This window comes from Portunus trituberculatus, chromosome 35, assembly GCF_017591435.1.
Source record: "Portunus trituberculatus isolate SZX2019 chromosome 35, ASM1759143v1, whole genome shotgun sequence".
NCBI lineage: Eukaryota > Metazoa > Arthropoda > Malacostraca > Decapoda > Portunidae > Portunus > Portunus trituberculatus.
In genome coordinates, this window is record NC_059289.1 from 17,743,736 (window position 1) to 17,759,106 (window position 15,371).

Consider the following 15,371-nt stretch of genomic DNA (forward strand, 5'->3'; position numbering starts at 1 on the left):
CAAACAGCTACCCAACAAGATGTCTTCCTCTGGTGATGACTATTGCGATCAAATTAAATTCTCACAAGTATTCACTTCTCACCTTCAAAAACACCCTGCATAGAGGGTAGCAGTCATCAAAGAGTAGCAGCTGTCTCATCAAACGTTGATTTGTGTAATCTTTTTTTTTTTTTTTTTTTGCTCTATAATTCATTTTCAGGGTTCCAGATGTGCTCCTTTTCCCTCACCAACTCCAACATCTTCTCTACATCTGGACACCACAATTTCGAACCTTTTTCCGTGACATCACAGCGTAAATAAAGTTGCAAATCGACTGAACAAGACCAACATGTTGATCTTGTTTTGTAACTTTTTTTTCCAGTTGCTAAGCACCGATATTTAGTCGCAAAATCTACCGACTTGCAATTCCAGTCGCAATTTGACATGTATGAACCCACCTTTAAATAATTCCTATACCAAGAAAAATCAACTTTCAGGCCATCTTATATCTGATTTACAATTTAAATGCGCACATGTATGCAGTATGTACATATGTGTACATGACTTGATTCAGCCATACGTTTGCCTCAAAGATAGCTACCCACCTCTCACCTAAGTCTACCAAAGCTGGTGAACACTATATTATCTCATTTGTATGTGATTTACCGCCTAAATCTTCATGCCACGTTATGCCACGAATATTACGAGTCTTTTGAGGTCTAATATATGGTGGGAAGCCTCAAAACATGGATATAAGACGGAAAATAAGAAGCGTAACTTAGGCGTTCCCACGTATTTTCAATGGGCGGCTGGTAATGTTTTGGGTATAAGGGGGGTAGGGGCAGCAGCGTGCTGGCTTCACTTCTGTGACGTCATGCCGCCTTCTCTTATTCGACCTCCTTGATAAAAATACATCAAGAGCATGTTATAAACAGAGATCGAGGCAGAATATATGATTTGTACGGTCCATTTGTTTTATATAAAGATAATACTCACATGCAGGGGTGTTTCTAGACCCCTGGGGGGCCTAGGAGGACCATGGGGCCCCCGGCCCGGAATGATGATGAATGAAGTTCAGGGCAACGGATCAGTAAATGAATATTTTATTAAAGAATTAACAAAAAATAAATGGTAAATAACATGAATAACATAAACCTGGTCCGTCGGGGCCCTAGGCAACTGCCCATGTTGCCTACTCCATTGCAACGCCTCTGCTTACATGATCAACATTTATACAGCTCAGAAACAGCGTGTGCATGTATAAATTAATTAATTTATGCACAGGTAGAAGGCTAGACATAGCGGAGGAAATCAAATAGAGGTGAGTGAGGAATAGAGGAGAAAGAGCGGGGATGAGCTGGAATGAAGTAGGATAGGGATGAGAGAACGGAGATTCTTGGATGGGATAGGGTAAGGATGAGAACCAGAAAAGGGGAGATGCGATGAGAATGAAGGATATGACGAGAAAAAGAGATGGATAAAATGGGATATCGGTGAGTGAAAAATGAGGATTGAAAGGCGAGAAGGGTAAGATAATGAGTTTCTAAGTGAGAGAATTTTAAGAATAAACATTATTGTCACTTTATAATACCCATAAGCTTTAAGTATTATTGGTATAATGTTTTGCGTGTGTGTGTGTGTGTGTGTGTGTGTCATAGTTATTTCAAGACAACCACCTATACCCGCCGCATCGAGAAATGGACTGTAGGGCGCTGTAAAGGGGAATTCCCCAGACACCAGTGTCGCCATTATCACGTCTACTTCTTTCTTCAACTCCCCTCAACCTACATAAGCTCTGCTTCTGTCTTTCCCTCTTTGTGTTTCTATATAAATTGATGTATTTTCGAAGTTTATTATTTTTTTTATTATATTTATTATTTTTTTTTTTACGGTAAGGCCTATAGCGCCTGTAGGCTCACTTGAAGAGTGTGTAGGAAGCACTGTTCTTCCGCCCATTAGTGGCGCAGGCAATTTTATTTATAGTGGTACCCATATTATAGGGCCCATATCACCACCTAAACTCATCTTCGGTGTAACCACCTAGAACCTGGGGTATCATGGTGATATGTAAGTAACTTTAAACCACTCGACAAATGGCTGTACGTGGTAGGATTCGTACCTACGCGTGGACGTCTGCCCGATCCCACACTCACCACTGCCTCCGGAATTATTATAACTTTTGTTCCACACTACCATATGCACTGAGGTAAAAATCAAAAGGTGTTTTCTTTATAAATGTTTCGTTTCTCCCAGTCGTAAACGTGGCAATGAGAGAGAGAGAGAGAGAGACCGCCGCTTCACCATAGAAATTTTTGGCGTCGTAGACACGTTCTCGCTACGAATCATTCTTCTCTCTTCAAGCTTGCTATATGGTCACCTTCATAACCAAGCTAAGGTAGTTATTTACAACGTGAATAGGTAACTCTTGGAAGAAAAGGCAAACGGAGCACCTATACTGCCAGTGATCTGTGGAGATATGGCAAAACTGATTGATTGATTGATACATTTATTGTTGAATTAATAAATAATTACAACAAAGGAGGAGGATGGACCTTGCCACCCACCCCCTGGGCAAAGACTTAAGGTTAAAGTATCAAAAATATAACACTGAACAATATACATAACAAGAATACAAGTAGTTCAGTAAATAAGTACAGATATTGCACACCTTATTGCATACACATCCTACAGTCTGGGAGCAAACTGAGGATATTCCTTGAGTATATCCTGAGAGTGGCTGAATCTAGGAGATGGTCAATGAGGCTGTATAAATCATGTTGACCTTGTGGCCTAAATTTAGCAATGAGAGGACATTCCATGATATAGTGAGGCAGTGTGTGTCCCCTTGGTGCACCACACAGCACGCACCAGGAGAAACACTGGCTTTCCAAAAGTATTTGTAGCCTAATCTGAGCCTCATTGCCACCCTGTCATGTGATGCAGTGTGTTTCCCATAGGTGTAAGCACAGCTCTGGGAGACGTGCATAGTGAAGACTAGTGCTACTGCCCCTATGGCAACAAAGCTCCAACTGATCACTAATGCCACTATGCACAAAGTCCTTAATGCTACTCTTAATATAACCCAGAGTGTACTCAGTGCTAGGGTTCACTGTGTCATCTTGTAGGGCACACTGAGCAAGGTAATCTGCTTTTTCATTTAGCGGGACACCCACATGAGAGGGTATCCAGATGAAATGGACCGTGGCACCGGCACCTTCTAGGGCGTGGATGAGATCAAGACACTTATTAACTAGATCACAGTCCATAGAGGAGGTGGATTGAAGGGCATACAATGCATCCTGACTGTCAATAAAGAAATATACATTCTTATGGAGAGGCGCCACTGTATGGAGTGCCTCCAGTACAGCATACAGTTCTGCTCTAGTAGAAGACATGTGTGCAGGGAGCTACCTGGAAACCTCAGTATCAGTGTAGAGACTGGCAGAGATGTAGTCACGGATGAGCAGCCCACATCCAGACCTGCTGCCATAGACTGACCCATCACAATAAACATGAATAGCCTGGACGTGTGGGTACTTGGACAATTTAGTCATGAACATGTCTTGCAGCACATGAGGGAGCCAGTCCCTCTTGGGCTGATGCAGAGATTGAATATTAACACTGACATGGTGAGGGTTCCAGGTGGGTTGTAGCAGTGACATAACAACGTTAATACAATCCTCAGCTACACCTACACTTGTCAGTAATCCCAAGATCTTCCTGAGGTATGGTGTTGTAAGAGTGCGAGGATCATGATACAGGGGGGTCAGTGATCCCTTTAGAAAGTCAGAGTCCGTGCATAGCATCCGACTAATTGTGCAACAAGTAATTTCCTGTACCCTACACATAATACTCGGCAGATGCAGTTCAGCTCTGAGGACTTCAATCCATGCAGTCCTGGGCAGTTGCGTCCTCCCTGCTGAGTCGGAAGGACGTCATAATTATCACTCTCCGTGTTTACATGAGTTGCAGCCCCTACAAGAGAAAATCAGAAGTGATTTGGAGTGAACACGCCTACTCAGTGGCTACTGAGGGAGGTCTAGGCCCGTTTTGCCAGCCAGAAACAAGCCAGAAGAAGACAGAAAATAAGCGTCCGTGCCTGGGTTTGGTGGTGCCCCCGCCACAAAGCCTGCTGCTTCCCACGTGGGCCCAGCACAAAGGACTATGCTCGTCGCAGGCACTGTTGAGGTGGAGGTAGGCGTAGCAGCCCTAGAGGACATGGAGATTGTTGAGGAGCCTCGTCCTGCACCATCTGGCAAGGAAAAACACCAGGAAAATGCTGCTGCTGACCAGATTCCCTGTCGAGATGTACCTGCCCCGGCCACCTCGGACCGTAAACAAAGGCGTCGTCTGTTCTTCCCTGTTGGCCATGGGAAGACAGCCAGTGAGCTTTTCAGCTGGTTTGCTGCCCTGCTGAAACAACACCCAGACCTGCAGCCACTCTACAAGGAGGGACGGAACCAGCCCTATATAACGGTCAGTACTGACTCCTCCTTTTACGCCACCCTGTTGAGTGAGGGCTTTCTGGGCCTGGTTATGGAGTGCCCTGGCGACGATGGCACTCACCCTGTTATTATCCATGGAGTGGCGACCCACATCAATGTCAACCTGATAGAGGTACCAGCTGGATTCCATGGGCTGAAGAGGAGGATGGTGGGGCAGATGGCAAGGCCCCAACTGTTGGGAGTGGTGACAGGTAAGGTGCCCAGTGAGGTGCATCTCCTGGGCCTTGGACGTCGGCGTGTGGAGCGGTATACACCTGAACCTGACCTGTGCCGCCACTGTAGTCGCTGGGGACACAAGGAGTGGCGCTGCCAGTCTGCCCTCGCTGCAGGTACTGTGCTGGCCCCATAAGTCAGCACAGTGCCTGGATAAGATCAAGGAGGGCACCAAAATCCCTCCTCGCTGCTGCAATTGTAGGGGTGACCACAACGCCCACTCCACCCTCTGCACTGTCAGGCCTCGGCCCCAAAGGGAGCCTGCCACGGATGAGGTGAGTCGGCCCAGGCTTGTGTTCCGCCAGGCTCCACCTCCCAGACCAACGCCTGGGCGACGAAGCCCTCCTTCTCGGCCGCTGCCCCTCACCTGTCCCAGCCTTCCTGCCCCACCGCTGGCACTTCAACCACACCTGCCGTGTTCCCACCTTTGCCGCAGCGCACTGCTACAGTGCCCCTGTGCCTCTAAACACAGTGTCCCAGGCAGGCATCACTCAGGAACTGCCTGGCACCGACGCTACCCAGCAGCTAATGGCGGTGGTGAGTGCACTAGCCGCCAAAGTGGACAATCTGACTGCAACAGTCTCTGGTCTTAGTACCGAGTTTGCCGCCTTCAAGAACCAGCAGCACACAGTATGCAGTGAGACCTCCACTGTGGCCCCAACCCCATCCCTAGCCAGCGGTGCTCAACAGGGCCAAGGAGAGAGTGCCGTGTGTCAGCATAGCCTGTGCGACCCACCCACGAAAAGGACAAGGCCGCAGGGCAATGTGCAACTGCTGCTGCACCCACACCGAGGATGGATACCCCCGTCAAGCCAGTCAAGGGAGCCACACGACAGCCCCGGAGCCTCTCAGGGATGGCCCTGCTCCCCTGCTTCAGAGAGCAAGTCACCTGTGGCAGACTGTGAGGAGGATGCTGCAGGTGAATGGACACTGGTCAGCCGAAAGAAGAAGCGGTGCTACAGCCCAATCCCAGCCCGGACTGCCAACCCCGAGCCGGACCAGGGACACCTGAAGACTGCCAGCCCGAGCCAGACCAGGGACATCTGAAGACTGCCAGCTCCGAGCCAGACCAGGGACATCTGAAGACTGCCAGCCCCGAGCCAGACCAGGGACATCTGATGGCAGCCATGCAGATGCTGATGGAGCAGATGTCTCGCCTGACACAGGAAGTGGATGGCCTGAAGACACAGATGCAACACCATCGCGATGAACGGTAAGACTTTCCGCACCCTAACATGGAATGTCAATGGTCTACATGCCCGTTTCACTGACTTACACTCTCATGTCCTTCTCCATAAGCCTGACATTATTGCCTTACAGGAGGTAGGGCCAAGGGTGCCTGAGCTGCGGGTTATGCCTCCCACACCCTCAGTTGTGGTGACGGCAGTAGTCGGGGGATGGCCACTTACATTAAACATGGGATTCCAGTTAACTTCATGGAAATGGGGGTCACTGAGGGTATTGAATTTATTACTGTTTGCTTGCACACTGTGGGTGAAATTATTTACTTTGTAAACATGTACATTCATGCTGGTGCCTTAAATATTGCAAATTTTCCTGAATATGTTCTTGAAGAGCAAAGTGTTATCATGGGTGACCTTAATGCCAGGCATAAGGAATTAGGAAGCCACCTCACCACCAATGCCAATGGTGTGCGCTGGAAGGCTTTCCTTGACACCACAGATACAGCTGTACTTACTGGGGACCACACACCCACACATGTTCAAGGAGGCAGACTTGATTATGTAGCCCTCATCAATATGCCAACATATACTGCCCAAACTTATCTTGTCAGGTCATTGCTGAGCGACCACTTCGCCCTGGAGACGACCCTCCCGGTGCAGTCCGCCCGGCAGTGCCCAGGAAGCGCTTGACGGTGCCACCATCCAGGATGACGGACCTCGTCGTCCATGTGGTGGCGTGGTACGCTGCCGTGAAGGGCTCCTTTGCTGATGCAGAGGCACTGTACGACGGACTCCTGCACACCATCGAGGGATTCATCGCGACTCAAGGGTTCCAGCAAGGGCCCATGCTCCACGCCGCTGGACTTACGCTACCGACCCTGTCATTCTGAACTGCCAACAGACGCTCGCTGCCTACCAGAGACGTTGGCAGCTCAACCCAGCAGACACAGAGTCACGGGATGCCATGGTTACCGTGGCTCGACACCTCACGGATCTGCGGCAGCAGGAAAGGAAGAAGTACTGGGTCTCCTTCCTGGACAAGGTGCGCAGGACCCGGTCCCTCCGGGAGGTGTGGCACCATGTCAACAGCGTCCGGGGCAAGTCCAGACGGCAGGTGTGTGACCCTGATCCTGCAGGCAGGGCACGAGAACTCGTCTTGCAGTGGAAGGAAGCCTCATCCTTCTCTGGCCTTCCTGTGGAACACCAGGAGGCGCTTGATCAGCAAAGACCACGAAGGATGGAGTTGCTTTGCCACAGTGTTCCTCTGCTGGACGACACCTGTGTGCCTATCACGCATGACGAACTCCTCTCGGCAGTCAAGTTGGGCAAGTCAACAGCTCCTGGCAAGGATGGCATCACCTATGATATCCTCAATGCTCTCCTGGAGGTAAAGGTAGACAACCCTATCTTGGATTTATTTAACATGTCTTTCACTGCAGGCAAGCTTCCCGCTCTTGGAAAACAGCCATCGTCATCCCAATACCCAAAGGTGATGGCACCTTTCGCCCTATTTCTCTCACCAGCTGTCTGTGTAAGATGATGGAACGGGTAATATTGAACAGACTTATATACAAGGTGGGCCATGTACTCTCTGGCAATGTACATGGCTTCCTAAAAGGTCACTCTACAAGTCATTGTTTTGTTGAGTGTCTTATAAATAAGGATGCTACCTGCAGAGCTTTCGTTGATCTCAAGGGTGCCTTTGACAGGGCCAACAAAGATGTTATTATGGAGGAACTCATTCTCAAAGGTGTCAAAGGTAGATTATTAGGATGGATCAGGGACTATTTGTACAATAGAACAGCACAGGTTTGGTTTCAAGGTGCAGTCTCCTCTGAGGAAGTTTTTGAGCTTGGAACACCACAGGGTGGAGTCCTTAGTCCAATGCTTTTCAATGTTTTAATGGACAAAATTGCATGCTGTTCCTTTCCGCAGGGCACCCAGGTCCTCATCTATGCTGATGACATACTCCTCCAATGCCCCACACCCAGGATTCTCCAGGTTGCTTTGTCACAACTGGCAGCGTTGTGTGTCCAAATGGGACTAGTGATTAATGAATGTAAAACAAAATTTCAAGCTAAAGGGAAGGTCTCTCGGCTGCCCACTGTAAATAACATTCCCATCCCTAGAGTTCATATACACAAGTACCTGGGTGTTCAGATGAGCTTTAGGAAGTCTCTTCAAGCCGTCCACTATGTTCGAGACCTCTGTCTGCCACGGCTAGCACCACTTCGGCTGCTAGCCAACAGGGGCCTGGGGCGGGCATTCCAGTCCTAAGAATGTTCTATATATCTGTCATACGGTCCCTTATTGATTATGCCGCCCTGTTTTAATACAGTTTAGTGCCACCCAACTCCGTCCCCTGGAGCTTGTACAGAATGAAGCCATGCGGATAATCTTGGGATGCCCCAGGACTGCACGGATTGAAGTCCTCAGAGCTGAACTGCACCTGCCGAGTATTATGTGTAGGGTACAGGAAATGACTTGTCGCACAATTAGTCGGATGCTATGCACGGGCTCTGACTCTCTAAAGGGATCACTGACCCCCTGTATCATGATCCTCGCACTCCTACAACACCATACCTCAGGAAGATCTTGGGAGTACTGACAAGTGTAGGTGTAGCCGAGGCTTGTATTAACGTTGTTATGTCACCGCTGCAACCCGCCTGGAACCCTCACCGTGTCAGTGTTGATATTCACTCACTGCATCAGCCCAAGAGGGACTGGCTCCCTCATGTGCTGCAAGACATGTTCATGACTAAATTGTCCAAGTACCCACACGTTCAGGCTATTCATGTTTATTGTGATGGGTCAGTCAATGGCAGCAGGTCTGGATGTGGGCTGTTCATCCGTGACTACATCTCTGCCAGTCTCTACACTGACACTGAGGTTTCCAGGCGGCTCCCTGCACCCATGTCTTCCACTAGAGCAGAACTGTATGCTGTACTGGAGGCGCTCCACATTGTGGCGCCTCTCCATAAGAATGTATATTTCTTTATTGACAGTCAGGCTGCATTGTACGCCCTTCAATCCACCTCCCCATGGACTGTGATCTAGTTAATAAGTGTCTTGATCTCATCCACGCCCTAGAAGGTGCTGGTGCCACGGTCCATTTCATCTGGATACCCTCTCATGTGGGTATCCCGCTAAATGAAAAAGCAGACCACCTTGCTCAGTGTGCCCTACAAGATGACACAGTGGACCCTGGCACTGAGTACACTCTGGGTTATGTTAAGAGTAGCATTAAGGACTTTGTACAAAGTAGCATTAGTGATCAGTTGGAGCTTTGTTGCCATAGGGGCAGTAGCACTAGTCTTCACTATGCACGTGTCTCCCAGAGCTGTGCTTACACCTACGGGAGACACACTGCATCACATGACAGGGTGGCAATGAGGCTCAGATTAGGCTACAAATACTTTTGGGAAGTCAGTGCTTCTCCTGGTGTGTGCTGTGTGCTGCACCAAGGGGACACACTCTGCGTCACTATATCATGGAATGTCCTCTCATTGCTAAATTTAGGCCACAAGGTCAGCATGACTTGTACAGCCTCATTGACCATCTCCTAGACTCTGCCACCCTCAGGGATATACTCAGGGAATATCCTCAGTTTGCTCCCAGACTGTAGGATGTCTTAGGCAATAAGGTGTGCAATATGTGTATTTATTTATTGAAATACTTGTATTCTTGTTGTGTATACTGTCCAGAGTTATTTTTGTGATACTTTAACCTTAAGTCTTTGCCCAGGGGGTGGGTGGCAAGGCCCATCCTCCTCCTTTGTTGTAATTATTTATTAATTCAACAATAAATGTATCAATCAATCAATGTACTGCTTACTCTGTATAAAAGCCTTATCCGTCCATGTATGGAGTACTCTTCGCATGTTTGGGGGGGTTCCAGTCACACAATTTTGCTTGATAGGGTAGAATCGAAAGCTCTTCGTCTCATCAACTCCCCTCCTCTCACTAACTGTCTTCAGCCTCTTTCTCACCGCCCAAATGTTGCATCCCTTTCTATCTTTTATCGCTATTTTCATGCTAACTGTTCTACTGATCTTGCTAACTGCATGCCTCCCCTTCTGCGGCCTCCCTGCACAATGCTTTCTTCTTCCTCTCATCCCTATTCTGTCCAACTCTCTAATGCAAGAGTTAACCAGTACTCTCATTCATCTCTTTCACTGGTAAACTCTGGAACTCCCTCCCTGCATCTGTATTTCCGAATTCCTACGACTTATCATCTTCTAAGGAGGTATCCAGGCATTTGCTCCCCTACTTTGGCTGACAGTTTTTGCACTTTTTACACTTTTTAGAGAGCCAGCACTCAAGTAGGCATTTTTTTTTTTACTTTCTTTTTTTATTTACCCTTGGCTGGCCCTCTTCCCAATGTAAAAAAAAAAAAAAAAAAAAAATATATATATATATATATATATATATATATATATATATATATATATATATATATATATATATATATATATGTATATATATATTGTTATGGTCATGGCTGCAGTTAACTGCTACAGCTCACTAGAGTGTTATCCTGGCGAGGACGCCAACTTTGTTACGGTCAGCACAGTGGGGAATATAACACTCCACAGAGTCCCCACTACTATAAATCACAGCAGCCGTAACCCTCAGGTTCTTTAAAGGTCGCCAACAGTGTATAACTTCCCCCACTGTAAGGGAATCTCCTTAGCAACTCCTTATCCTCCTGTACCCAACCAAGTAGAAATTATAAATGGTAGATGTTATGTGTAACAGGGCGAGGCCTTAATACCCCCTAGAGAAACCGCCCACAAGGACAATTCCACCCACTTCTCTTTGAAGTATTAATGCCTCTCCACACGCCTTGCCCACAGACTGTGATAAATCACAGACTGGGACAACATGCGCAGTATATTACTATACTATCCTACTATGACAAGTGCTTACTAACACCTGTCAGACTGACTCCCCTAGCCTACGACTTCTACAAAATATGATGTGTACAGCACATCCGGTGGTGTACACACAAGTCCAGACACCACCTACGGGTGACAACAGTCATACAAGGAGTCCAGATACTCGTCACAGACAAGTCTGACGGACGAAAACTACGCACAAACCGGCCGACAGCATGAAGCTTCTCAGCCTTCACTAGCGTGTGTGGCTACAACCACTACAATACAGTATACTACTGGGGCTATACAAAAGACGATGGGGGCACACAGCCGCCCACCAAACCCCACTGGTGACTACAACCACCAACAGCAACAATGGGACGCGACACCAACGCGTCCCTCCGTGTAGCCACACCCGAGTGGACAAACGCACGAGAAATGCAGCCAAACTTGCCACGCTTCTCTCAGAACAACAAGCCTGTTGTTCTACAGCCACGGTCTAACAAGTAGCAAGCCAGCTACTCAAAGGAGGGCACAACTCCCAGACCGAAGGCTAGTGAGTACCTCTAACACACAGTCCAGCCACACGTTGTCTCTACCCTGTGCCCAGAGCGTACGTGTTAACTCCGCTGAAGACTGGCTGGTACTGACTCGCTTGCCACACAACGAGAAGCAGGGAGAGGGAGGCGGGTTGTCTGCTCAACAGAACAGCCCGAGGGGGCCCGCGCTGGGTGGCGTCACACATACGCACACAATGAAATATTAAATTAAAGGAGATTAAGACAGTGCCCCTCATAATATATATATATATATATATATATATATATATATATATATATATATATATATATATATATATATATATATATATATATACACATATATATATTCATAACTAAAACATATCATATAAAAAAAAAAGAAAAGAATGCATCTTTATTTGATAATAAGATGGTTAAATCTTTGTGATCTTCCATCCTTGGCATGCTGGATGAAAGGTGAGGGTATCAAGTGACTTAGTACATACTTGATTACTATTACACTATTTGTCTTGTGTAGTCCAATACCTTGCACTGTATAGAGGGGAAGAGCTATTTGGAAATATAGTTACTCCCTCACCCCTAGATCTTGCAAGTTGTGAGGATCAAGAAAATTCAGAAAGCTGGGTGTTGAAATAAAAAGCTCAAACACACTTACAATATACATATGTATATATATTTATATGATTTCATCCATATTCCAAACTGATGTCTAGAAGAGGACAAATACACCCTGGACTGAAAGATACAAGAACCACCGACTTAGTAAGTTACATCTTATTCCGTCCTCACCACCGTGCCTCTATTTGCTCTGATTTGGTTTGACATGTTACAGATTTTTTTCCTTTTAGTAAGACAGTCATCATACAATAGTGTGATTCTAAATTGAATTATGGTACTTGTAAGCAGTAAATCAAAGTAAGACTTGGATTTATAAACATAATGTTAACTAAATGAGAAAGTGTCAATCCCTACAAATATGATTTCAAGTATTTCTCAAGAGTACTCTTAAGAATGGTACTCATGTCATTACTAAGTAACTCCTTGAACTTGTTAACCCAGAAAAAAAAAGAAACATATACAGTAGCAAAATTTATTTGTAAGTTATCAGCAGTAGATTTATTCTGGAAAATAGCTCCATGAACACTGCAATATGTACATTACTAGGGTAAACTGCTGCAATTACTATGCTCACACAAGCATCCATTACCAGTGAAGCCTCAATTTCTAAACTTTTTTCTACATACTGCTTTCCTTCATCAAGAAGTTTAGTTTTTAAAGTTCATGGTCCTTCTATTCACAGATTCTGTTGAGTATAGAATGAAACATCTTATCAAGTCATATGGACCACTTATGAGATGATAGAGAGAAAAAAAAATCAATAAATAGGCAATACAAAAGTAATTTCTGAAGAATTAATGTTAATATCTCATAAATTATATCACAATAATTTTTTTTTTTTCAGTAACAAAAGTGCCTCGTTAGGAAACACTACCATGCACAAGGTTGCTATAGAACAAAGGACAAGTACAAGTCAACACAGGTACATCCTTTCTGCATGTTAGTGTTGGGGCAGAACATGAGTATAAAAATAAATGCTACTTCACATAATGGCATGCAAGTAATGATAAACTATCTCATGAGCAAAGGATAATCATATGCTGCAAGAACATTTCCACACCACAACCTCCATATCTTAAAACTGGCTACTGTCTTCCCACTTAAAATTCAATCTTTCCTCAAGCATCAATAATTCTTATGAGGAGGCTGCAGAGTAAGCAACATTAGTGGTTCCTAGGGCTATTGCTCCAAATCCAATGTAATCACTGTCAATAGGTTTGCTTATATGTATCTATGTTTATTCCAAAACAAACTCCATCCTTGTATATGTTCAATTTAAAAAAAGAATTTCATCTCATTCCAAAAATGTACTTCTGTACAAACATGCAATACCTATATAGTATCTTAGAAACATCAGTCTTAAACATACCTGCACAAAATGGAATGAGGCAATACTTTGTCTATGTAGCAGCATTATCATAAAACTTGAAGTGCTCAGTTTTCTAGTATAAATCACCTTTATTCTATATCTTCACTCAGAAATCACTAAAAATCGTGGTCTTTAGTTCAGAATCAAGCAATGATACAACCACCAATGCATGCAAATCCACTTTGTAATCTACCTTATATTTTTCTGATAAAAATAAGATCAGAATCAGAATTATATGCCTTCACACACAGTACTGAATATAAGTGATCCATGGATTGTGTATTTTGTAAAAGTATCAAGTGAGTTTTCACTTCATATATTTATCCTCCCCAGTTCTTTTTTATTTATAATTATTTTTTCAACACAACACTTTGGGAATGATAATCATGTCTAATAGGTTGATTAATTAAAACTATTATAACTTAGTATGATTTTTCTCTTACCATAAACCTCTCTCCCAATCATACGTGTGTATTTCTACTTGATCTATCTTACCCTATGTACTGACAAGCACGGTCAAAGGGACAATGTGATGACAACCTCTTAAGTACATACATTAAGGCCAAATACTCTGATTAAAATAGAGTCAGAAGAATCCGTCAATTATGAGCTAAAATGAACCACAAATTCACCTGCTTCCAAGCCAACGGGAACTGCAATCTGAAGCTGTGTACCATACATGACTGAAGTGGGGTAAAAACAAAGATAATTTACCTTGGTTTACAACAAAATCTCACTTAAAAGGAGAGAGAGAGAGAGAGAGAGAGAGAGAGAGAGAGAGAGAGAGAGAGAGAGAGAGAGAGAGAGAGAGAGAGAGAGAGAGAGAGAGAGAGAGAATTTAACTACAGTCTTCTAAACTCATAATGCAAGATGCCTTTGATAAACCTTAGTGATAGAGTAATATGAGAGGAAAAATGGAATCTACACAACTCATCTATCTCTTTCATATCATAAAAGACAATGATATACAAGATTTAGACTTGGGAGAAGCTAATCATGGCCTCATGTGTCCCAGCAGTTAGCCAGCAAATGTATGGGCATACTGAACTGTACAAAATCTGTCTCCAAATTGATGGAAATGAAATCATGGTGATGAGATACACATAGCACTTGACTTCTGGGCTCATCACATGGCACTATCTCTCAAGTAGCTTAGAACTTGGAACCTCATGCATTTCCACTCATAATAGCCAGAAATCATCCACTCACAGCCATCAGCAGCTACATTATCATTGTTAGCATCCCATATTATGAATCTATCTATTATCATTACATGTTTTTTTTTATTATCATTGTTGAACTGCAGTATATATATCACTTACAATATACAATAATTACCCCATGATAAGGCTAAATAATTCAAAACTATCATACACCACTTAAATTTGACACAAGGATTATAAGAATCAATGGTAAACATTTTGCAAAGTATAAAAATAAATTACTAAAGCTCTCACATGATTTTCATCCACTATCACTAAACTGAAAATAATGAAGACCATATGCAAGCAAGCAAAAAACAAGCATTAAAGGTTGGGTATAAAGTGAACACTGCCTTGCAGTTTCATCATCCTTGAAATTAGTCATGGTGACATCGGAAGATACAAGATACTGCAGATTTCACATACAGTTCTCTCATTCACAATTTTAGTAGTATATACTGAATGTACATGAAAACAGCCATTGTCTGCAACAAGGCAGATAAAATTGTTCCTTCACTACTCTGGCTTTCTTGTACATGGAAAGTACCAATGGAGAGGGAAAGAAAGAAAAAAAAATCCTGCAAGTGATTATTAATAAAACTCAGTAATGAACTCAATGCCCAAATGCAAAGAAAAAGAAACCAGAAAGAGCGACAAGTAGAGCATGTCTCTCAAAGAAAGGTTCAAGCCCCAGCACAAAACAACAGTTACTCCTCAGCTCTCTTGTGCTCTTCTTTCCTCCTGAAAAGAAATAATGCTACTTATATTTTTGTTAAATATGATAAGAGTATGGGAAATGCTAGACATGAAGTATTTTCCTATTATTAGGGATTAGATAGAAGCTGTAAATGAAGGTTAAGTCTTTTCAGCTTATGAATACTCT

The 15,371-nt window shown here is 44.3% G+C and overlaps 1 protein-coding gene across 9 annotated transcripts in view; it reads right to left on the reverse strand.

Moving 5' to 3' along the window:
• Positions 1–11,945: 11,945 nt before the first annotated feature.
• Positions 11,946–15,371, reverse strand: part of LOC123512955 (secretory carrier-associated membrane protein 1-like) — a 30,369-nt gene continuing 26,943 nt past the window's right edge. For all 9 annotated transcript variants that reach the window (XM_045269690.1, XM_045269695.1, XM_045269694.1 and 6 more), the window contains one exon: positions 11,946–15,229. The gene's annotated coding sequence lies outside the window, so the exon portion shown is untranslated. The remainder of the gene's footprint in view (positions 15,230–15,371) is intronic.